At 38.1% G+C, this 25,814-nt stretch overlaps 1 long non-coding RNA gene across 1 annotated transcript; it reads left to right on the forward strand.

Moving 5' to 3' along the window:
- The first annotated feature begins 343 nt into the window (after positions 1-343).
- Positions 344-21,710, forward strand: LOC148370201 (uncharacterized). Its single transcript, XR_015850096.1, has 2 exons — positions 344-479; positions 19,175-21,710. It is a non-coding gene; the product is annotated as an uncharacterized LOC148370201 (long non-coding RNA).
- Positions 21,711-25,814: the final 4,104 nt, after the last annotated feature.

Here is a 25,814-nt window from a genome sequence, read left to right on the forward strand (position 1 = left end):
ATTTGGCCCCACCTCCCTCAGACCCTAGCTTCATCGGCCCTCAAAAAAGTTGATTTTGAGACCCCTGATCTACATGATTTTTTAAAGCCAACGTGCAATCACCAATATAAAATAAGAGTCAGATGGCCACTCTCATACAGTGTTGATGATGTGTGCATTTGTTTGTTTATTATAAAAGCACCCCTAGGAACGTGCTGGGGCACAGGGTTTTATTATGCATAAAAAAAGAAAGGCAGAGTAGAGGGGGAGAAAAAAAATCATCCCCAAGTATAACAAGAGACGAACAGTTAGTGCTGATTTTCATTTGCATAAATTTTCATATATTTTAGCGAAAATAACAGCGGCAGCAGAGGAGAGCTGCTGCTCAGTTGAGGCAGAGGAAAGAAAATCTCCGGCAGCAGCACGAGCAGAAACAGAAGAAAGAGGGAAAGGAGATTTTGCACAAGTCCACGATCAAATCTCCATTTTTTGGGTTTGAGGTAAGCACAGCGAGCCGGGGAGATTTTGACCAAGTTCTTTGTTAGATTTCGAAGCCCATTTGAGCCCATTTTAGAACCCTTTTTTTGCTGCAGGGGGCGTCTCTATTTTATTTGATAGCTTTAGCGTGTAGCTTTTATGAGCTGACTGAAAGATGAGTTTTGAAGTTTTTGTGACGAACCCGGCCATCAATTGTTTTCTAAACAAAGAAGGGTGTGAGAGGGACGCGACCCGGAGCAGGCGCAGTTCAGGGAAGTGCAGTTTGTCTTAAGTTTTATTTTTATATATCAATTTATTTTCTTTTTTTCTCTTTTCTGTGAAGCTTTTTGTTCACGTGTACCCGATTTTTGAGTCAACTTTGTCTGATTCGTTGGACACAAGTCTCGGCTCCTCGAGTTTTCTCTTCTTGTCTTTGCACCATTGATGCAGGGGCGCATTTCCGAGCCCCCTGCTCGGTTACCATGGTGAGTCAAAGGGAAAAAAAGTAGGGATAGGGTGCAGGGCTAGCTTAAATTGTATAATTGAGAAAAAAAAAATCAAATTCCCCGACGTACCTAGAATTCGTCACGTAAAGCAAGCGGGTTATCGTTGAGGTGAGATAATCAATCATTACCATTTTGAAGGAAATTTTTAAACTATAAACTTTAAGACAACTGGAAACTTTATTTAGGATTTTTTTTAATCTCTTTTTTTTTGTTAAGACAAGCAGTTTTGTCGTTAACTATTCCGACAAAAACTTAAAGCACGTCTGCGAGCTATTTATAGATGGATGTAAAATAAAAAACAGGACTAATGTTATATGTAAAACACTATCTGCCACCAGGAGGCGCGCTGCCTTGTATTACGTCATTGAGCAAAAGTGAAAATAACAAAACATGTTTAAAATTAAGTTGAGCAATCAACATTTGACAGTGCATATTATGAGGATGCGTGTATATATATATATATATATATATATATATATATATATATATATATATATATATATATATATATATATATATATATATATATATATATATATATATATATATATATATATAATTTGGATATTGGTTTAGCTTTAATACCGGTACTTACATCTATTAAAAATTTCTTACCACCCAATCATTTTTTAGAGCTTGCCTGTCATCTGTAGGTTCAACTTCAGCAACTGTATCAGCTTTATCGCTTACACACATACACAATAAATGCAAATGTTCAGTCATTATATTGGCCCTGTTTGCTCCTGTGCGCCATCTGCAGCCAACAGCTCTTCGTACAAGCATACGTTGACTTTAAGAATGGGTGGCAAGCCAGACCCGAACAGCACTCATGAATCATCCCGGAAATTAGTGAGTCGCAATTTGGCAATTTGTCTCCACGCACCGACGTGTACTTTGCTGCACTGTGTTCCTGCAGCACTTCCGCAACAATCTCGGGTCATTGTAAACATGCTGCAAGTTCTTGCCAAGTCCCAGTTCCACTGATTTTTTTTTGATTCCCTAGACACGATAAGATCTAAAATAATAATAATAATAATTATAATAATAATAATATTTCATATGAAAACTGTTTAATTAATTAGTAATAAACTAATGCATAATCAGGAACAGTGTGTATTATTCAGTGCCCTGTAGTGGTAAAAATGTAATTCATTAAAAAAAATACATTGATATCTTTTCTTTTTTACCCTTTTTTTATTTTGTGACTTTCTTTCTATTCATTTTCACTTTTTTATTTTTTTTTTCCTTTCACTCTATTTTTTCTTTATTATTATTTGTTTTCTGTATTTACACATTAAATTAGCTTCACCTTGAGCCATATTGCGGCTACAATTAGCCAAAAACCTCGCAAAAGCCTAGGCCAAAAATTTAGAAGAAAAATTGTGCTTTTTGGTCACTGAATGTCCGTAGTCTGCAATCTTCCTTCTGCATTGTAGCTCTCGTTATCGGTTGCACTACACAATGCCGCGGCATTTAGTGGTTATATAACGCACGCTGTCCGTTTAACTTTCTCATTAAGACGGGGGCCTCAAACAATCACCCCGAGGGCCGCAATTGGCCCTCAGGGGGAGAGTTTGAGACCCCCTGGTTTAAAGGATAGTTCCCTGATACAGTAAAACCTCATGAAGCAAAAATCAATTTAGTCAGAATATGAAAAAAAACAAAAAACAAAAACGTCTCCTTATTCTCAATTCTGTCATAAACGTGCAATTGACAGATTTATCCAAGCCTCAAAAGGTGACAAATTGCATCAGCGCACCCCAGGTTACAATATTTAGATTGAATTGGTGCCGTTTTAATTATGGCCCACTTTAGTTGCCTATGGGCTGCATAATTTATTTCCCGCCCCTCCGGTGCAATGTGAAACGACATACACTGAGTGTGTCTCACGTCAGGCCAAACGTTGATTTACAGCCGAATTCAACTTGGAAGCACTTAGACGCTAATGTGGCCCCTGTCCTGTTAATTAAATGGCGTAAGCGCGATATGAGAGCGGGCGTTTAAATGGACTTCAATTCCAGCTACCTGATATCATTTTTCCCCCTCCTTTCACATTCATTATTGCACCTAAATGTTTCATCTACGATATGATATAGGTTGAAATGTTTGTTTTCAGTTCCTCATCAATCGATTTCAAAGTGAAAATCAATATTCGTATCATGAATTTGCACCAATAGGTGCAGAAGCATCACTGCATTGCCTCCATTGATGAGAGCAGTGGTTTGCATAGAGCAGTGGTAGACAACTATTTGGAGTCGGGGGTCGCATTGGGTTCCAAAATGTGGCCAAAGGGCCGATCCTGGAGACCCTTCCAATTTTTCTCATTCATGAATATACATTCAGACATCTAAAAGTTACATTTTTAAATATTTTTTTAAATAAATTAGTTTAATCGAATTGAAACATTCAAAATTAAAATAAAATAATATATCAGATCCCTGTTTTAGGCACTAAATTTGATATTTAGTTTTGTAGTGTTACTGCACTTGTATTTTTTTAGAATATCTGTGGTCAGATTTTTGTAGTATTTTGGTTGCTCTACTTTTGTAGTATCTCTGTTGTAGTATTTTTGTAGTTTTTCCATAGATGTATTTTTGTGTTTTTTGTACTATTTCTGTGGTATATTTGTTGTATTTCCATAATGGAACTTTTGGAGTTTATCTGTAGTATTTTTGTAGTATTACTGTATTGGTATTTTTTTGTTATACTATTACTGTAGTGTTATTTTTGTAGTATTTCTGTAGAAGTTTTCATAAAGTTTTTCCATTGTAATATGTTTTTTTAAATTATTTCTGTAGCATTTTTGTAGTATTTCCATACTAGTTGTTTTGCAGTATTTCTTTAGTATTTTTGTAATGTTACTTTATTAGTATTTTTGCAGGATTTTTTTCATAATATTTGTGTAGTAGTATTTTCGCATTATGTTATTACTGTAGTTGTCATGGTCGCCGTGGCGACCGGTCTGCCCCGCCCCCTGGGCACCAGCTGAAGCAGATCAGCTAATTGCGTGGCTGCTACTTAAGGTTGGGTTGTGGGTATTGCGGGTGTTGGCTCATTACACCTTTTCTGTTCTGTTATGCCCTGTCCTGTTTAGTTTGAGTCGGAGGAAACCTGTACCTGACCATTCTGAGTGTAAGAATATTTTTGTTCTGTTTTGTCCCGGAGTTTTTGGACAACTTTTATTTTGGTAAATAAAGGTTTTGATCGTCACGCAATTGAGTTCTCCCTTCCTGCCTCCTGCCTCCGTTCTGGTCCGGTCACCCACCCCGTGACAGTAGTTGTATTTTAAGTTTTTTTTTAACATACATTCTAACCAAAGGAAACATGATTCAACTTATTTTTTAAATCTGTCTTTTAATGACAACTATGTTAAAATAAGGGCAACACAGCGGCGCAGTGGTTAGCGTGTGTGTGGCACAGTTCTGAGGTCATGAAATCGAACCTTCCTGTGTGGAGTTTGCATGTCCTCCCCGTGTTTGCGTGGGTTTCCTCCGGGAACTCCGGTTTCCTCCCACATTCCAAAAACATGCATGTCAGGTTAATTGGCCTGTCCAAATTGTCCCTATGTGTGAATGAGATAGTGAGTTGCCTGTTCCTGTGTGTTCAGCGACTGGCTGGCAACCAGTACACGGTGTCACCTGCCCACTGCCTGAAGGCAGCTGGGATGGGCTCCAGCAACCCCCACGACCCTACTGAGGATAAGCGGTGCAGATAATGGATGGATGGATGGATGTTAAAATAAATCCAGAACATTTGAAAGATTTGAAGAAACAGTACGTATTATATGACCAATAGATGTCGCTGAATCTTGCCTCTGTATGATATAAGACACGTTCAAATGAAACAAAAATAGATTATGTATATTTTAAAACATAATTACTAATTATAACTTTTTCAAAATAAATCCATAAATTATATAATGGGAAAACTATAATATTTATTCACTGAATGTGGCTGAATTATTTCTTGCAACTGAAAATGAGAACTCGAAATCTAAGGAAGAATACAAACTACCAGTGGTGTGCCGTGAATTTGACCCTTGGGCCTTGACTCCAGTCTGAATTAGTGATGAGCCGCTTCGTTTGCGAAAGACACATTTTTTTCAGGGATTCTGTGTTGTTGATTTTAAATTTGTTGAATTTAAAATGCCATTAAATTAAATGTATGGAGCAAAAAACAAAAAACAAAACACAGAAAGCCAGCGATGTACTCCTCTTAACTTTATCTTGCGCCCCATTGAATCCAGAAGACATGATAGCTGCATTGTCATAACACTGTGCCACAACTTTACCCAGACATTCCTTTTTCACAAAGAATCAATGTATAAGACCAGCAACCTCATCAGCTCGTTTCTCACAGGTAACATTTTTAAATTGAAACACTCCTTGACTGACAACTGTGTCCTTCATGTAACGCACAACCGGCGTAAGTTTTGCTCCGTTACTCAAGTACGACCTCTCATCCACCATAATGGAGACAAACTTGTCTTTTAATAACTTTCCTGCTGATCTCTTCCCCCATCACTTTAGTAATAGTGATCATATTGTTTTTTATTTTGCCCGACACCCCACTAAAAACTTTGTTAGTGGTAATGTAATGAGGGAAAAAAGCTCCACACCATTCCCTTTGTTTGATTTCCCACCCATAGTGGGCTGAAAGTGGCGGACAAACATTTTCCCTGTCGTTATCTCTTAACTGTTGTGATGCCAAGCATTTTTTATAGGTCTGTTGAAAATGGCTTTGACAGTATATCTGCAGCCAAATACATTAATTTTTCTCCTTCAGGGATTGTGGGTTGACAAAAATACTAATAAATCAACGCAATATACTGCATTTGCTCGTGCAGGGCTTAAACGGTGGTCTGTTGGCGTGGTTATTTTAGTGTATTACCGCCACCTAGTTTTGTGAAAGCGGTAACCTTTTCCAGGCCTTAATGCAGGCTGATTTAAACCAATTTGAAATTTAATTGGCTGAACCCACAGCAATATTACAGCTATGCTGTGCTGCTGGACACCCGCACATAAAATATTGAAGACGTCAGGGCAGATTCCCAAGCCTAGCAGCAAGAAATCCTGAAACCTGATTGGTTAAAAACATATATGAACAAACACGCAATGAAAGAAATCTGCCCGATAATTTGGGCTGTTGATCATTTGTAGCTTTATTTAGGCACAGCTCAAAAAACAGCATCAATCATTAATTAACAAGTATTGATGGACAAAATACAATTAACGCAACATGATTTAGACATTTTTTAGGCTTGTGGAGAAGGCCTTGCAGGCCCTCATGGCCCACCACTTCAAACTACAGAAACTCTAAATGATCAAATCGCACCATTCTTCTTCTTGTTTTTCCCCACCAGCCTTTCGAGAGTTTTTTTTAATTAAAAACAAATGTATCTGTTCCCTCTTAATGTTAAGTAAAATAAATTCAAATGTTTTGCCCTACGAGTATTTGAAGTTTAGATACAATAGCTCCTGGGTTTTTGCTTGCAATTTAAATAACAGTGCTTTTTTTAAACAAATGAAGTATTATTTAACTGGATGTGCTAAATAATACACACTGTCCCTTTAAAGTGGGGTAGAAGAATTATATAGCTGCACACACAAGTGACTTATTGGAGACCGATGGGCAGAGATAGCTCAGGTAAAGCTGTCTGGGCTGGTGAGTGTTTCAATTACAGCCTCTAAACCAGGGCTTTTTATTAAAGAGATTGAGATCTACTTGTGGATCACTGAGGTTTTACTGGTTGATCAGGTAAATGTATTCAAGCATTGTGTTTGTTGGGACATGCTGCAATCTAGCAGTCAAATGCAGAGTTTCAGCATAGTCTTCAATGTTGCTTAGCAGCAGTAGAAAAATTGAGAAACGCAAATTTTGTCAAGATGTCATTTATTACAAATGTTTGTTCTTAATTTTTGATCATAAAGAAATAAGAGACCACATGATGTGTGATATTTGCATTTACATCAATGTATCGTAATATGTATGATGTTGGACTTTATCAATAATCCTTACAAATAAATGAAGCAAGAGTACTCCTGACTATATTACAATTTAGGGATATGTTGTAATTTAGATTATTAACCACAATGTTAGTTATTTTCCTAGTTTGAGTGTAGGATATCTAATTATTTCAGATTAATTAAACTTCACGACAGCAGTACAGTGTTACTTAATTCTTGCAAGAGCAAAAACATTGTTAATTAAAAAAAAGACTGACTTGAATTGAGTCATAGTTTTTACTATCATGTTAGATATTGGTACTCTAATTAAATGGAATTTATTTATTAAAGTGTGCATTGAGAAATATGGAGCGCATTCAATTCCAGTACTGTAATTAGGATACTTTTTTAAATGCTAGAATGCGCTCGAATCCCAATTTTTTTTGTGGCAGGTGTATCATTTTACCTTTTTTATTTCGTAGGTAGCTTGCATGCTGCAAGAGTGTGAGCACCCCTACCCTTAACTCTGTGTAGCTCTTGTGTGCGGTGCCTCAACTACCCCCCCATTTCCCAGAAACACACATGCACATTGACACAAAGTCCCTTCAAAAAAAAAAATCTGTGTTACTCCAGAATGCAAATCAGCAAACGGACACAACGGTCGTTTTCCGTGCTCGTGTGCAGCACAAGCTAATCAAGAATTCTATTTGCTTATCAAGCAACGTTTTTAATAAATAAAACACACCCGCAGGAAATCTCCTACTGCTTGTTTGCCACTATATGTATGTATGGTGATAGTGGCAGCTTTTTGTTTTTGTTTGTTAAACAGCGCCGGTCCCTGAGGATATAGTCCGACCGTTTGCGGCACCTCCCCGAGCAGGATTACATTAATCAAAGTGTTTATTTCCCTCGGGGAGCCAGGCTTAAATCACTCCAAATCCCAGTAAAATTGGATAACAGAAGAGTCGGTGCCCCTGCTAAACCTCTCGTACACTTTGTTGTTGTGTTTTGGATTTCTTTATATTTTTTTCCATTTCACCAACTCAATAGATCTAGTTCTACCTTACCCGCTATAGCAAGCCGAGAGAAGTATGGAGGCCCCGGAGAAGACAAACAACATAATTGGAGGGAAACGGGAGCTCAGGTGGAGGAAAAACAAGGCTAACGCGATAGAAGCGAGTGTGGCGGATGTGGAGCTGTACAAATAAGTTGTTGTTCGTGACTGTTGGCCTGGTCAAAAGGAGACATCCATCAATCCATATATTATCTGCACCGCTTATCCTCGGTGGGGTGCTGGAGCCCATCCCAGCTGTCTCCAGGCAGTGGGCAGGTGACACCGTGTACTGGTTGCCAGCCAGTCGCAGGGCACACAGAGACAGACAACTCACTCTCCCATTCATACATAGGGACAATTTAGACCGGCCAATTAACCTGACATGCATGTTTTTGGAATGTGAAAGGAAACCGGAGTGCAGAAACACACGCAAGCACGGGAGAACATGCAAACTCTGCACAGGAAGGTTGGTAGCTGGATTTGATCCTGTGACCTCAGAAGTGTGCCCCAGACGCGCTAATCACTCATCGGCTGTGCCGCCAAAAAGAAAGATAACATGAAAAAAATTGCAGTCCTTTTCAACTAATGTAATACTTACTCACAAATTACTATCAATAATAAAAAAGCTATGGCCTTGTGTTTTTGTGGGGGCACACTAGTGCACCATGAGGAAATTGCCGCAGGAAATTGCCCAATCTTTAAGAAAAAAACATGTCATTGCTCAATTTTGTTATTTTATTCCAAGAATTAATAGAGTTACTGAAACATTTGTCGATACAAGTTGGTTGCAGCAGATTAATGTTTTTCTATTTTTTATGTACTTATTATCTACTCATGTGGTAGTACAGTATGTTTAATAACTTATTTTGTATGATGAAATTCTAAAAAGGGACATTGTATTTGATTTTGCGCCTCCTAGTGGTAAAACACTCCAGCGACTTGCATGTTCTCCCCGTGCCTGCTTAAGTTTCCTCCAGGCACTCCAGTTTGCTCCCACATTTCAAAAACATGCATGTCAGGTGAATTGGTCGTGAGTGAGTTGTCTGTCTCAGTGTGCCCAGTGATTGGTTGGCAACCAGTTCAGGGTCTCCCCTGCCTTCTGCCCGAAGATAGCTGGGATGGGCTCCAGCAACCCCACGACCTTACTGATAAGTGGCTGGAAAATGAATGGATGGATAGTGTTGAAAAACTTAAATCATTAAAAAAAAACAATGTTTATTTTCAAAGAAAAGCAAAGACGGACAAACTATTACATAAACTTGTGTTTTTAAAAGTACTAGTTTGAGACATTTATTTTTAAAGACATAATGTGTTTTATTTTTTTACCTCATGTTGCGTAAGAAAAAAACTTCATTCATCAGTATACAAAATCCACAATTGTGCTCTAGAAGTACCTGAATACCACAAAAACCTCACGAAAGGATCAGCCAAAAAATCGAGGAGAAAAAAGGGCCACTTTGCATCTCCGTAGTTTATGCTCTTCCTTGTGCTTTTGAGCACTTGTTGTCGGTAGCACTCCACAAAACAGCAGGACATGTAGTGGGCAAATAATAATCACTGTCCCTTTAATATTGCACTGTAAAAAATAATACAATATATCGAATAAAGTAAGGACCTTTGTTGATTCTAATTATTTTTCTTTTAAAAAAAAGGAGTAAAAAATTGTTTTACCGGCATATATTTTTTGCTAATTTTAAGTGCATGCAGTATTTTTAAAGAGACACTGTGTAATATTTGACTTCTAGATGTTGGTATTGTGTAGTGCTACAAAAAATCGTGCTACAAAGCACGAGGAAGAATACAAACTACGGAGGTTTAAAGTAACCAACACGCTACATTTTTAAGATTAGAATAAAACCATAACTGTCATACTGATTCAAATTGTTGATATTACTGCATTTAAATGGACAGTGTGTATCATTTGACCACTAAATGTTGCTGTATTGTGTGGTTTCAAAAATAATGCTACAAAGCACAACGAAGAATACAAACTAGGGAGAATCAAAGTGACCATATCTTACAATTATTCTTTTTGTTTGTTTGTCCCAAGCTTTCACAAGGTTTTTGGTTTTCTGTTGTACCCGTGGCAGCAAGATGGCGGATAATTATGTCAGCTCACTCTAGGTTAGCCTAATGTTATGTAAAATACACATATATATCTTGAACTATAAGTATTTAAAAAAAAAAACCCACATTTATATGATAGTTCAGAAATATTTGCTTATTGTTAAAATCAGTATTGTTTTTTTTAAACGGATAAACTTTTTTTTACCACCAAGAGGCCCCAAATAATACACCATGTCTCTTTAATATTTAGTAAAACAGGTTCAAATTGCAATAAAATTACAACAGAAATAAACAAAATGAATAACTAATATTACCTCCCGAACCATCTGACAACAAATGATGAAACTTTATACCATCAATTCAGACTACATGATAATTTAAGCTTATAAAAACACACATATTACTAATATTTAAGCACTTTTGATGGAAGGCATGTCTCAACAAAGACCAGAGGCTTACCCCTATATGTTTTTGGTCAACGATGAGAGCTTGGTATGACATGGACCACATTTAAATTTTGTCCATTCTTCGCAAGCTTGTTGTCCACTAACATCTCTCCTCTGACATGTGTTAGCATGCTAGCTATGTTCTGAATCAGGGTCCCCAGTTTGTACAGTTAGAAACTCTACTCAGGGCGAGTTAGCTCAGACCATCTGAAGCACAGCAGCTATTCACACGCGAGCTTGTGTGGTCATGTTCAAACAGCCGAGGGGAGACTTGATTCATGCATTCATTATGCATGCCGGACTCTTATGGCACCTCTTGCTGTTGCTGTGCAGTCAGGCCCATTTGCTTGGAAATGGCTTTTCATACATCTTCTGCTAACATTTTCAGCCTCCTGCGGTTAAACTGAGTTCATAGTGGAAGTAGAAAAAAGTTTTTGTAAACACTTACTTGAGAAAAAAAAGAAAGGTTCGGGATCTCCTAATGAACTACTCCTGCACCAACAATATATTGTCAAGTTTCTTGTACTGTATTTTAACAACCATTGGGTGGACCGTGTGAAAAGGCACAGTGTCTGTAGCTGGTTCTACTTCTATATTTAACACTAGACTGGGCGCACTGCACGATAAGGTGCGGGAGCCCTCTGCTTGTGGCCGTGTTACCACAACACAGAAGCTTACAAGTGTGTGTATGTAAAAATACAGCTGATTTTCGTTGTGGTTTAATTAAGTATTGATTACAAAGTAAAAAACATGAATAAAACAACATTTTTAAAAAAGAGCTGGTGAAAAACAGTTTGGCGCTAACAATTTTTTACCGGGATCCCGTAGTATAACCATCAAAATCCTTGTCCCTGTATCAGACCAGAAAAGCGTAACTAAATCTCCGTTAAAAGGTTTACTGTTTTCACTTTCACAGTCATTTTCCGAAAGCTCGCACAACAGTCCCAGCAGTCACGTTAGCCCAAGAGTCGACAATCTATTATTTTTATTATAATCCGCTGGAAATTGCTGCGCCAGGGTAGTCCTGGTGTGGGTGGAAATATGGCACGTTTCATTAAACGAAAGCACCAAGAGATAACAATAATATTCAATTGGCTGGATATGCTTTAAATATATGAGTGCTTTTATAAACAATGCATTGCGTTTAACGTCACGTGTCCTATTCTGCTAGGAGGAACTTGCTGCGTTCACACGGGAGAAGGCATAAAAGGCACAGGAGATTGCATACATGTCACATTTAGTTGGAAATGTGACAATCTCACAAAAACATCAGATTTCACCAAAAATGTAAACTTTGACTCGGCCGAGGCTCAAACCTGTGACCTCCTAGTCTTGGGGGCGGCCGGCCAACATTAAGGCCACCAAGCTGTCCGCTTTACAGGACACATAAGGCACTGCACGACAGAGCACGCCACAACTTGAAGAAAAACGGAGACCTTTAAGTGCGCCTTATGGTCGCAATAAGACGGTAATTTATACCATTTAAAACCCCAGTGTGTAATATTTGACCACCAGATAGCACTGGGTTGTCTGGTGCGAGCAAAGGTTAGTGCCACAGAGCACAGCGTGGCTGCTGGATGTCAGGTAAACATGATGGCGACCTAAGTGTGGCTACCACTGTGTAAAATAAACACTCCAATAACAAATATGCTAATAAAAGACAAAAGAAACTAAATAAGAATGAAATTACTAAATTTTGTGCAGGCTTGGGGAGTAATGGAATACATGGAACGGCAAAAATGATGTTGGCAAGCTGTTTGGATTTATTTTCATTTTGTTTCTGTCGCATTTTATGTTAGTTTTGCTGGCGATCAAAGCCAGGAGAGAAAGCTTATCATGTGTTGTGAGTCATAATTTTATTCATATTTAGTTTCTTTTGTCTTTTATTAGCATATTTGGCATTGGAGTAATCCAAAAGTAATTGAAAGTAATCAAGTTAAAGTAACCCTACCCAACCCTGTTAACTTGCTATTATAACATTTCTCTATCTTGTCCTGTAATTGTGAACTCCAAAATATAATGTAATATTGTATGTTAAAAATATCCCTAAATGACTGAGAAAAACTACATACTCAGAAATTCACTGAAATTCATTAAAATATCTTCTAAAATATCTGAGAAATAAAGAGTTCTCATTCTTGAGCTACTTCGCCTTTTATATATACTTGACTTAAATGATTGGCTTATCAGTATGATCAACACAAACAGCTAAAGGTGTGGAGGCAATTGTTAAAACAAGCCGTACAGTGGTCTATCAAAAACCAAAGTTTGCCACCCCTGACACATTGAGTGCTATTGACGGCTATAGGTGTCGAATATATCCATTAGCCAATTCTGAATGTTCTGTTTCTGTAGATAGTTTTGGTGAAATTATGTGACTGTAATCCCTCGATACTTAGCACTTTGCTGCCTTGCCGGTTGAAAAATATTCCACGATTCATTATTCTTGATCGCATATTCCTCCGAGCAGGGGCTGGAGGAGCGCTTTTTTGTCAGCCAAGTGTCTCTTTTTTGCTGTTCTGTACACCAAAAAGTGAAATGCACTTGTGCGGCGGTGATCCATTTTCTCCCTATTGCATATTGAGCCAGCGGGGCCCAGCAGAAGGCACTTTTTTGGGAGGCGTGCCGTTCTTGCCAGCCTAAAATGAAATGTTCGGTTTAACCTGCAGTCCGTTATTCCCGGTCGAATTTTGCTGAGAGTAGGAGCCGCGAGGCCCATTATTTTCCGGTCAGGCGGGTCTTTCATGCCGTTCTGTCCACCAAAGGTGAAATGCACTTGAACGGCCACGATCCATTATCCCCTCATGCATATTGATGCCAGTGAGGACCAGCAGAGGGCATTTTTGTCGGGAGGCGTGCCGTTCTAGCCTGCCTAAGATGAAATGCGCGAGTATAGCCGTGATCCAATACCCCTGATCGACTACTGCTGATGGTAAAGGCTGGTTGAGCAGATGATTTTTAGTTTGGACAGCTGAAGCGTGGCTTGCCTAAAATTACTGCGCAATTTTGCTGCAATTTGTTATCCCCAGTCAACTATTGCTCAGAGCAGAAGACAAGAGAGAAGATTTGCGTCATGCGAGGCGACTCCTTTTTCCCTTTCTTCTCACCTAAAATAAAAAGCATCCATGCGACTGCGATCCATTATCCCCGGTCGACTATTGCTGACAACGGGAGCATATGTTAAAAATAGGGTGGGCTACTTCACGGATTTTTGCATTTCACTAGGGGTTTGTCGTCCCTATTAACCGTGATAAACGAGGGATTTCAATATTTGAAAGGGTCCATCTCTTAAAAAGGCCTGAAGCAAAGAAAATAAACTCCAGAACCTAGTTAATGCAAGACTGTTTTGTTAATTCAATCTACTGGGCGTTTTGGCTTAATTTACATTTTTCAAAAAACTGCTGCACATACAGAGATACGTACAGGTAAGCTCGGTGGTTTGTGGTGCAGTTGCTAGCCCGTTTACCCCAAGCTTCATTTTATTCCAAGTCTGTGAGTTTCAATGACACAAAAGCGCCTTTGAGGCAGGGGTGGGGCCAGGGGGGTTGCAGAACCTTGGAAAGAGTCCCCGACACTCGTGACTCACCATCGCTCGAGACGGAGCTAAAGCCAGTCGGTGGTTGGGCTCCGCAAGAAGGAGACGCTCCAGTTTGTAGGTGCAAGAAATCTGTATACAACTTTGTTCAATCTCGTCTAAGAATGGACTCCAACCATCCCCTGTTATAATTATCCTTTCTAAATCACTTTCCACAAATTACTGACACACTGATGTCAAAAGCAAATGAAATCAGGTACACAATTAGAATTTCGGTCTAATTTCCGGATCTGAGTTTACTGGTGAGGAAGCAACTGCTAGTTCATTTTGCGAAATGAGGTTGGAGGAGGATTTGTTTATAAATGTGTCAAATTTTCCTGTACACTGAAAATACTGTGATTTGCAATCGCTGAACAAATCCCTTTGGCAAAACAAATAGACTTCTGTAGTTTTTAGTTCAAATCTGTTAAATGAATACATTTTCAATGTCATGTGTAAACTCACTTTTTTTAGTCTTTTTTATTTGAGGTGGGAGGGGGGTTGTGATTAAAAACAATGTACAACGCTCAGAGTAGCGCAAGAGAAAAACGAGCTGCAGGTTGAAATATATCCACTTGATGTTGCCAAAGCCAGGTTCCTTTCACAAATGCTATAATTGTATTTCTTTCTCTCTCTCTTTCTCTTTCCCCCTCTCTTTCTCTCTCTTTCACTATCTCTCTCTCTTTTTCTCTTTATTTTTTCTCTCTGTCTGTGTCTTTTTACCTTCTTTTATTCTCTCATCCTCTTTTCCTTTTCTCTTTGTTTTCTCTCTTTATCTCCTCTCTTTCTTTCTATTTCTCTTTAGATTTTTTTTTTCTTTCCCACTCTCTCACTATTTCTATTTTTATCTCTTTTGTTCCCCCCCTCTCTCTTTTTCTCCCTTTCTCTCTTCCTTTGCCTCAGCCTCAATACGTTTCCTTGCCCGCATGCTGGTTTAAGATCAGGTAATTGTGTAATTTTGTAACTGTAATCCTGTGCAGTCCTTTGAGACATTTTTGTGATTAAGGGCTATATAAATAAATTTGACTTGACTTGACTTGACTTGTCCCTGTCTTTCTCTTATTTCTTTCTCTCTTAATTTCTTTCTCTGTAATATACTAGCCCGCCCCCTGAGAGAATGCTTGTTCTATCGTGTGGCCCCCGAGTTAAAATGGGTTTGACATCCCTGCTATAATTGCTATTTTGAGTAAAACATGGAACCCAAGTTCTAATATGTGAATTGAACTATCGTACATAGGTCACAGGAAAACCAATTAAATAATATACACAAAAAAAAAGTACATAAATAATATTAATTAAATACATGAAAACATTTAAGACTAAAACAAATGAATAATTTACACTTATTTTTTAATTTAACTTATATGTATACCTTATTGATAACGATTATACAATTAAAATAAATCAAATAAAGGTAAAAAAAAAATGAATGACATAAAAATAAACTGATATCCTATCCAATATACAATATTATAAATGGCATGAAACGAACTCCTCTGCACTCTAAAAACAGTTGGGTCTAAAATGGGACCAACCCAATACTTGGGTCAATTTGACCCATTTTTCACACAAAAGAACCATCTTGTTTGTTTTCTTCTCCAAACAAAATTACCCAGAGTGTTTAGTATAAAACGAAGCAAATTTAAGAAGTTTCGTTTTGAAGTAAACATTCCCCTTTTGCAGGATTATTAAAAAAGCCTCAAAATATAACACAATTTTAGTGGGGGAAAATTACAACACATACGTTGGGTCCTTTCAACCCAAAGTAAAGATATCCCAACTGAGTGTAGCATGGCCCAATGTAGCTAGTTTAGACTATTGTTTCTTTTTTACAGATTGACTCAAGAAAAGTAAGCAAAAGTCCTGTAAAATTAATCTTAGAAGTAGATTTTAATCAAAATGTTCCATAACTACATTTAATGTGTGTAAATCTTGCTGGTTGCTACACGCTTCTGGCAACTTCAAATTAACACTGGTGACGGTAATACATTGGACAGCACAAATACTCCGGTCCTGTTGATGCACTTATGAAAATACGTCATTTTGCAATTGTTATCGCTGCATGAAACGTGCCTCCTTTGTGGGAATGAAGCGCAGATGATTCAACGTTATGTAAAACGAAACCATTCTCCTCCTGCAGAACTTAGACGAGCAGGTTCTTCAGCACCATTGACGAGTCTGACTCTGGAGGCCCCGTAGGATTAAGATTTTACCCCGAAAATGCACAGTGCATGTCATAGCCCCCCCCAACCCATCCTTTTGCATTACATAACGCTGCACAGTTCTGCGAGTCATCGGCTCATGTTCCAATCTTGTACGCAAATAAGGACGGATGCGTGGGAGAGTGTGGATCCCGCAGTTAGTCACGCTAGCCCTCTTCTGTCACTCAAATGAGGATGTTACGTTTCTATCCAGCTGTTGATGTAACATTTTGTCACGCACGCTCAACTCCGGTCTGTGGCATTTTGAGATATTTATCAGCTGGTCAAAATCAAAAGCCTTGTTACCGGACGAATATTTTGAAAATGCCATCTCCAAATTTGACAGACAATAGTTGGTCCTATTGTGGAGTTTCAGAGAAAAATAAAATATATATATTAAAAAACTATTTGAAGAAGACTTCTCCAACGTGGTACCCACGGGCTTCGGGTAGCCCCCTAAAAACACCCAGGTAGCCCGCAGGCGAGTTCTAAAGATAGGTCACCAGTGATGGGTCATTGCGATTTTGGAGTAATTTTCATTTCTAACTCACATCATGTATTAGTGGTGGGCTTTACTTCTAATTGTTGGTAATAATGTACTAACAACATGGTCATATTATAAGTTGTTATCGTCGGGATATACTTATTGAAATGGTAGCCTTTGGAGCCAATCAGTAAGAAGACATAGCTTCAAAAAGGTTGGTGATAAATAATTTAAAGGACTAGTGTTTGTCATTTAGTACCTTTTAGTATTAACAAATCTTTATTAATTAAAAATAAACATTAGTGATTTAAATAATAAGCAAAAAATACATGAAATATTATATTAAAGTGTGTTCTCCATATACTTTTAGGTCAAGGTATTTGCATTTATTTAACATAAAATTAACCTAACTTAGAGGCCGAGGGACAGTGTACATTATTTAGCGTGGTTAAAAACCTTCATTTACTATTTATTAAAAGAATGAGCTAAAATAACACAACTTAAGCATCATAAGAGGGGGCTAACATAATTATCTAACGTCTTGCTGCTACCCCAAAACTTCGTGAAAGGCTGGGCAAAAACGTAAAGAAAAATAGGCGCAGTTTTGTTACTTTGAGTCATTAGTTTCGAATTGTTTGTTCAGATGATGGTCCCAATGTAGCGACATCTAGGGGTCAAATAATATACACTGCCCTTTTATAGAAAGTAATAAATACAATTTGAATTAGTTTTACTGATAAGGTTCACCATTTTAAGCCTAAAAAATTGTAACTTTGCAACTGCAACTGATGTTTTTTTTGCATTTTGCAGTCTAAAACTGGCATATATGCATTTTAACAACTGTTAGAACAGTACCTTTTTATGGCATTTAAAATTTTGTCTTTGTTGCAGTTCCCTTTAAGGCAACCCGGTTAGTTTTATTAAATACAGCCAATCTCGTCCCTTTTTATTTAGACAATATTTAGTAGACCGTAGGCCTAGCATTTTATTCTTGACTTTGTCAATTTACTTTGAGCATTTTAGTCGATCAAAACTAAAGAAAATGTTAGCCTAATTTTAGTCAGTACTGTCATTTTCCAGTCTTAAACTATTGTCAGCAGCTAATATTAACAATTAAATTTCATTTTAAATTACGTAATTTTACCTGTTCAATATTTTCAAAGAAAATTATGTTAAAGAATTAATTCCGGGATGGCCGTTTTGACAGTGGTGGATTCAAAGAGAAGAAGAAGACGCGATGTTTTATTCATAAACGAAAATGCAGATGGCTTTTATTCCATTCTTTGTTTAGTGAACTACACTTCACTTTTGCTACTTCTATATCACTCCATTCTTTTTCTACGCTGCTTATCCTCAGCGGGGACGCAGGGATGCTGGAGCCCATCCCAGCTATCTTCGGGCAGTGGGCAGGGGACATTCTGAACTGGTTGCCAGTCAGTTGTAGGGCACACAGAGACAGACAACAATTTACACGTTCATTCACAACTGGGGACAGTTTGAACTGGCCAATTAACCTGACAAGCATGTTTTTGGAATGTGGGCGGAAACCAGAGTGCCCAGCAGAAACCAACAAAGGCACGCGGAAAACATGCAAACTCCGCTCGGAGATTATGTGGTAGCTGGAATTCAATCCCTCTCTATTAGTTGGCAAAAATGCATAGTGATTTGAGTCCAAATTTTATTTATCGAAGGGTAATATTGTGTAGTCTTGCCACATGAAAACAGACATGGTCGTTTTTTTGTAGACAAATTTATATTGTTTAAGATCGTTCAAGACTCCTGCCCTAAAACCTCTTTCAGAAAAACGTTAATTATACATTATAATTATGAAGCATATTTTGTAATCTTAATACATTATGATATGTAATTAAAAAGAGAACTCATTCTTAAGATAAGGAAAATGATCTGATATTGCAACTGGTAGGTCCTCTTCCCTCATATCAAAATTACTTCCTTCCAGCATAAGCAAATTGAAACCATGTTCCATTGAGAAGAGTAAGGCACTGTTGATATGCTTTAAATGTATTTTTTTAATTTCATAGAAAAAATATTGTAAAATCGGAAAAGCGAACCTTAAAACATGATCATCTTTTTTTTTGCAAATTGAAGATTTTTTTGCAGTGGGTTGCTTTCAAGCTTTCCAGATATGACTTTCCAAAGAAACTGTTCTCTAAGTGGAATCAAATTGTAAAAGTATGTTTGTGACTTGTGCCCTGCAACAGACTGGACCCAGTTTACAGCACAATAAGTGAAGATATGTCATATGCAATACGAATGTATTACAAAGCAATATTCGATAAACGTCTGTTGGCTCTGGTCTGCATTATTTAACCGCGCCCGTTGCACGAAAAGATGCTGCCCGCGGCCATGTGGACTTCCTGTTGCGATCTGACTAGCCTGCCCATGTGACATTAATATCTCTTTGTCTCTTCCTCTTCCAGGAGAGCCACGCCAACCCCCGCCCTTCTACACAAACACGCAACCACACACAAAAAACACACGCACACACATTGAACGACTTATGGCGGTAAGAAGGGCCCAAGTGAGTGTGAATCCATGCAATACACACCAACGCACCCCAAACCAACCCAGAGTCAAAGCGGACGCTCCGTCTCCCTGGCATCCGCTTCCATCCGTGCGATGACTGCTGGAGTATTCACGCTTCGGGCTGTTTTCTTTGAGAGGGAGTCAAAAAATATGCAAATACTATTGTCAGAGCGCAAAATATAAAAGGAGAAAAGGTGGTGCTTGGGTTCTCCTGTTATACCCTGTCACCTTCATCTAGAGAAAGTGTGAGAGTGAGAAAGAGAGAGAATGATGAGTGTGATTTGAGAGAGGGTGAAAAGAGAGAGAGAGATGAGAGATAAAATAACCAGAAAGAAAGATAAAGGTGGAAAAGAGGAGAGGAGTGAAAGCTAAATGGGAGAAAAGAGAAGACAGTAGAAAGAAAACGGGTGTAAAAAAAGAAAAGAGAGACGGAGAAGTTTGATGAAGGAGAGAGAAGAAAGAAAAGAAGGTGAGGTGAGAAAAGTTAGTAAGAAAGAAAAGAGAGTAAGAGAGAAAGACAAGGAGAGGAGAGAAAAGAAAACAGGAAAGAAAGATAACGGTAGAAGAAAGGAGATGACTGAAAGCAAGCGAAAGGATGGAAAAAATAGAGAAAAAGGGGAGTGAAGGGGTAAGAAGTGAGACGATAAGAGAAAGAAAAGAGGGGGAGAGAAAGAGTTAGGAGAGATGAAAGAACGGAAGAGAAGTATAAATGTGGAAAAAAGAAGATGAGCAAAATAAAGAAAAGAGAGAAAAGGGTAGGAAAAAGAGAGGTGATAAAAGGAGAGAGCGAGAAAGAGAGCGAGAGCAGGTAAATTAAGACCTGTCAGGACAGAGAGAGGAGATTGTAAAAGGGAAAGATGGAGAGAACAGGTAAAAAATGAAAGAAATATAGAGACAGAGAGCGAGGAGAAAAGTGAGAGAGAAGAGTGAAGAAAATTGGAGTTTTGAATAACTGCAATATAAATGCTAACACAAAAAATCATGCATTTTTTTTTTTAAAGAAAACCTACATCAAACAAACTAAAGGGATTCTTAAAAAAACGAGAGTAAAGAGTAATTGATTGCTATCTGTGAGTCTGTATTGTGGCAATTAATCAATCCGATCACTCGATGAATTTTCATCTAACAACAGGAAGTTGCTTTAACGCAGGGACTTCCAGGGAAAGGTCACACGCTTGGCAAGGATGAATGGCGGTTTTGTCATAGCAAGGTAGTGCTTCAATTCAATATTGGGTTTTTGCAGGGTAATGGCCCCGTTTGGGGGAAGCAGGAACTGAAGGCAGGGGTCCTCAATAAGTCAGATAGTATTTTCAAAAAGAGGTACAAAGTGACAAACAAACAAGGGTTCACAAAACAACCAAATGCCCAAACAAAACAAAACCTGCCAAAGTCCAAACCAGAAACGAAGACCAAAACCGGAAATGGAAAATGCAAGGAATAAAGTAACAAACTAACTAGTGAAAACTAAACCACTAACAAAATGTTTTTTTTAAATTCAGGAGTCTAAACTGCTCTTTTTCATGAAGGCAGCAGGGAAAACACCTGTCTGTCTCCTGCATGATGTCAGCTCGGATGATCGCCAGCACCCCTTTTGGAGAATGAATGACAATGTTACAATGCCTAAGGAAACATACAAATGGGCCACTGTGGTGAAAAAAAAGGAAGGATGCCCCCCTGATCTAGCCTCTGCAAAAGTAAGGTTCTCAGCAAGACTTTAGAAGTGATCATAGAGATGGTTAAGATCAAAGCATTTGACAAGTGTGCACCAAATATGAGACGGTTAATCACACTGGAACCCCTCCATACAAGATGGCAGCGCACGCTGACACGTCCCCCCCTATCCAACCCCACAGCTTTTTTGCAAATGTAATGCGACACTTACGGATAAACAGATTATGAAGGGATGGAATGGTGGCTTCGGGTAAAAGGGACCAAAATGGATAAACTGGGGGGGAAACAACAACTTGTATTTGGCTTATTTAATGAAACGTCGGGGGTGAGCAGCGAGGGAGAAATTAATTAGCCGTAGCAAGCGCAGGTCTAAACGAGATCATTAGGGAATATTAGCAGCAATGTGAGATGATGGGGAAGTATTGCGTTTGCAGTGTTTCTCCCTTCCTTCACTAGTCATTATAGATTAATCCATAATCCTTACCACCTAAAGACATTTTTGTCACTGTGGCTTAGGGATGGAGATAAAGTTTTTTTCTAGCAGTCTTCTTTTTCACCCACTCTCTCAACTCAAAAGTTGACACATTTCGAAATTCTCCTCACCTCTTGGATCTATAACCAACAAAATGAAAAATGGACGCTCGGAACCAAATACTTTTGAGTATGAATCGAAATACATCTCTGTTTTGTTAATGATTTGAACCTTGGCTGATATATTTGGCACCGGAAATGTAAATAAACCAGGATTAAGTCACTTTACTGGATGGTTTGATTTGCTTGTGTTTTCATCCAACTACACTCGTGTCCAAATTACGGGACAGAATATATTTATATATATTTTTCCCTTATTATATGTACATGTATGTTGTTATATTTATTGCATATTAGTTTTGAACTACTCTTTTCAAAATTCTACATAGGGTTTCCTGAGAAAATATAATTGGCATTTATAGGTCAATGACAACTAAGACAATCTTGAATATATAATTCTGGAGACACCTTTGAAACTATCAAAATTCAGACTCAAGTTATCTGAAATGAATACAAATGTCTGTAACATGTAATCAAGAAAATGCACCTTTATATAACTGTTCATGTGTTTTTGCTCATTATGAAAATATTTTTTTATTTTTATTTTTGATTAATGTGATATTATTTTACCACTCACAAGCACAAAGTAATAAACAATGTCTCTTTAATATTTTTTGATTGGCTGCTAATTTATGAAAATACTAGTACATTGATTTCTCAAACAAATATGTGATTTTTTTTTGCATACGTGTTCAAAGGAAAGATTGAACAAACCACGTCACACCAGATCAAACCCGATCACAACCGGACATGTCCGGGTGAGTAGAAGAAGAGCAGCCATCTTAGCTCCTTAAATACATGATATAGTTAGATATGCATACAATGCATACATAGAACTACTTTCCTACCTACCTATCTTAAAGAGATTTCCCGCAAGACAACATGTCTTGAAAATGTACCTTGACTTAGTGCGTTTAACAAGACTTTTCCCCCCCAAAAATAATTTGTGCAAAATAGTTGTACAATGGTACAAATGGTGTTGATATTTTTTCTTTTATGGTTATTTAGTTTTATTAAGATTTGGGGTATTTTGAAACAAGAACTTGTTCAAATAAAATTACTTTAATTCACGTGGGAAAAATATTTTGGAACTCAACAAATTCAGTGTTCGAACAACGGTCCCAAAGAAATTATGCTCTAATGCCGAGGTGTCACTGTATAGATGGACGAATAAAAAAAAAACTGCCATCATAAGATTTTGCCACAACTGGGTTCTTTCCTTTTTATTTCCTAGTTTTTGCTGGCCTTTTGCCCTGTAATTGACTATAAAGTAAACATTTGAGAATGATTTGGTTCTTATCCATCATGTGAGTAAGCGATTATTATTATTCTTTTTAAATGATTTAAGTTTGGTGTTTTTTTCATCTTCGCAAGTTGACCAAGTTATATAAATACTGTAAAACTTTTATTTTTTTACATTTTGTCAAATAGTAATAACTTATATACTATAAAATAACCCAAACAGATTGAGAGGATTTGGGTCATAAATGGTCACGATTTAATAATAAACTGTGTCACTGGCTATATTTAATCATGATTGAATAATAATTTCGTTTACAATTTCCTAATTTATATAGTCGTTATTACATAACCTAATTCATTTAGTAATTTCTATACAGTACAACCTTTTGATCATTTAAGATGTGCTTTATTTTGGTTGGGGGGGGCGTGGCCTTGAGCATCACCATATTAGCACCTTCTATAACCAGTTTAGACAAAGGCTTACTGTACATATACTTTCAGTTTGGTTTAGTTAGAATCTTCCATCTTTTCAGCTTTGTCTCTCTGTCACGGTCTTTCTGTTAGTATAAGCACGTGCTAAACCCTTTTCCCCCTTACACTTGTGAACCGTCTGCAGTTATATACTCATTCATGCCTAGAATTTTCTGTGAATAAAACCTTTGAAACATTTGCTCCTCGTCCCAGCTTTTATTTCAATAACCCACCTACGCGTCACCTGGAACCACATGGTCTGTGATTGGCTCAGAGGTTTAAGAAAGGGCCCCAGGAGATCAGACAAGTCTTATGAAGACCAGAGAAAACACCAGGCAGTTTTGTGGAAAAGTTCAAAGAAGGAATGGGATGGAAAAAGGATAAAACTAGACCTCAATCCGACAAAGCATTTGTGGAAATATTTGAAAATATTGTGCACTTTTCCAAGGCACTGTATATACTTTATATTAAGAACTATATCAGTTATGATTTAAAAAATAAAATCTCACTTCAAGTGGCTCACTCACCAGAGGTCACGTCGGACAAGGGTGCAAGTTCGGAAGCAACCGCTCGGGTGGCATAAGCTTTTCTTTGAGGGAGCAGGGGGGCAGATGAAGTGATGGGACAAGGCGGCGACAGACACAGAAAACTGAGGACGCAGTGTTTCCGTCTCTGCCACCGCCGCCGTCGTGGGCATGCACAGCCTTTCGTCCGCATGCTGTTTTCCTGTCCCATCATTGAACTGGTGATGCAGCATTCGGGGAAAGGAGGGAGATTGCGCTCACACTCAGCAGCTGTTGTCCTTGTTTAATGGTAAATAACATTTGGTTGTGTTGATAGGAACACAAAAATTGACAAAAGCGGGGAAGAAGACGGCTGACAGAAAGATTAGAGTCTGAGAAGCCCTAAGGAGCAGGTAAAAATATCTCGAAAAGGGGAAGCCGAGTTCCTTTTCAGGTGACTTGTGCTCCAGCACCAGAATCTGTTGGAGAATTGGGCATACAAAGATAAATAAACACAGAAAACAAACCCGACAAAAAAGTCAAACATTTTATCTTTTGGTGCTTAAAAAACATTCTTACAAGGTTTGTTATTCTGTGTTGGTTACTAAATAGGAAACCACATGCTTGAGATAACTATATCAAATGTGCAAGTCCTCCTCCCAAAAAAATGGAAAGATGCAAACATAAGCTAGAACGTGCTGAGCAGGTAAAATGCTCATTAACAATATGACGCCATAGTGAATAATGAAATGAATAATGATGAAATGTACAAACCAACTGACTGAGTTATTCTGCATGCAGTGGATACAACTACATAGACAGACTATCAACATTTTTTTTTTAAAAGTCAAGAAGAGCGAGATTTTATTTTTGTGAGATTTGACGGTACAAGAGAGAGGGATTGACATATCTTATTGTATGGCAGGGGCAGCACGGCGGCGCAGTGGTTAGCGCTTGTGCGGCACAGTTCATGTCATGGGAACCTGTCGTGGGTTCAAATCCAGCTCCAGACTTCCTGCGCGGAGTTTGTATGTTCTCCCCGTGCTTGCGTGGGTTTCCTCCGGGCACTCCGGTTTCCTCCCACGTTCCAAAAACATGCATTTCAGGTGAATTGGCCGGTCCAAATTGTCCCTAGGTGTGAATGAGCGAATGAGTTGTCTGTCCCTGTGTGCCCTTGAGGGGCAAAACAAGGATATTTATGTTTTTTTTTTTTTGTAAAAAAAAAAATGGCGGGGAGGCGACCATTTTGTCATGTTTTGCGATTGGCTGGCAACCAGTTCAGGGTGTCCCCTGCCCACTGCCCGGAGATGGCTGGGATGGGCTCCAGCCCCCCCGCGACCCTGATGAGGATAAGCGGTACGGCTGATGAGATGAGATGAGATGAGATTGTATGGCAGACAGAAATACATATCTCTGATAGATCTATCAGATAAATCTTATGGTACAAAAGACAGACAGAGAGACAGACAGACAGACAGACAGACAGAAAGATCTATCAGATGGATCTATCAATAGATCTATTAGATAAATAGATTTACATACATAAAATATTATCGTTAGATATACATACAATTCATACATATAACTACTTTCTTACCTACCTATCTTTGTATTGTATTTTTGTGGTTAGTTTGGGAAAAAAGAAAAAAATACATATAGACATTGTTTAATCCAAAATCTTTAGGACTGGACGTGTACAAGTATATTACATCGTTCTTGTTCTTCTATGCAATTATTAAATAGTCTGAACACAATACAAATAACCCATTCAACAACAAAAGAACAATAATCGTTCAATCAAACATCTGAAGATCTGGACGTGCACAAGTATAGTTACATCATTCGTGTTCTTTAATACAAATAATAGATACTACTCAAATATTCTAAGCGCATTACAAAAAAACACAAAGCCAGTGAAATAAATGTGATCCTGTTATGTAGACATCGACTCATTAAGTCTGTTGACGTTTGGGATCGACATCCCACTTTGATTGTTCGCTATCAAGTGCAGTGGGCTATCGACTGGCTGGTCGTTAGGAGAGTGCGCCAGTCACCA

This window comes from Urocampus carinirostris, chromosome 3 (genome assembly GCF_059441175.1).
Source record: "Urocampus carinirostris isolate Australia breed hairy pipefish chromosome 3, RoL_Ucar_1.0, whole genome shotgun sequence".
In the NCBI taxonomy this organism is placed as follows: domain Eukaryota; kingdom Metazoa; phylum Chordata; class Actinopteri; order Syngnathiformes; family Syngnathidae; genus Urocampus; species Urocampus carinirostris.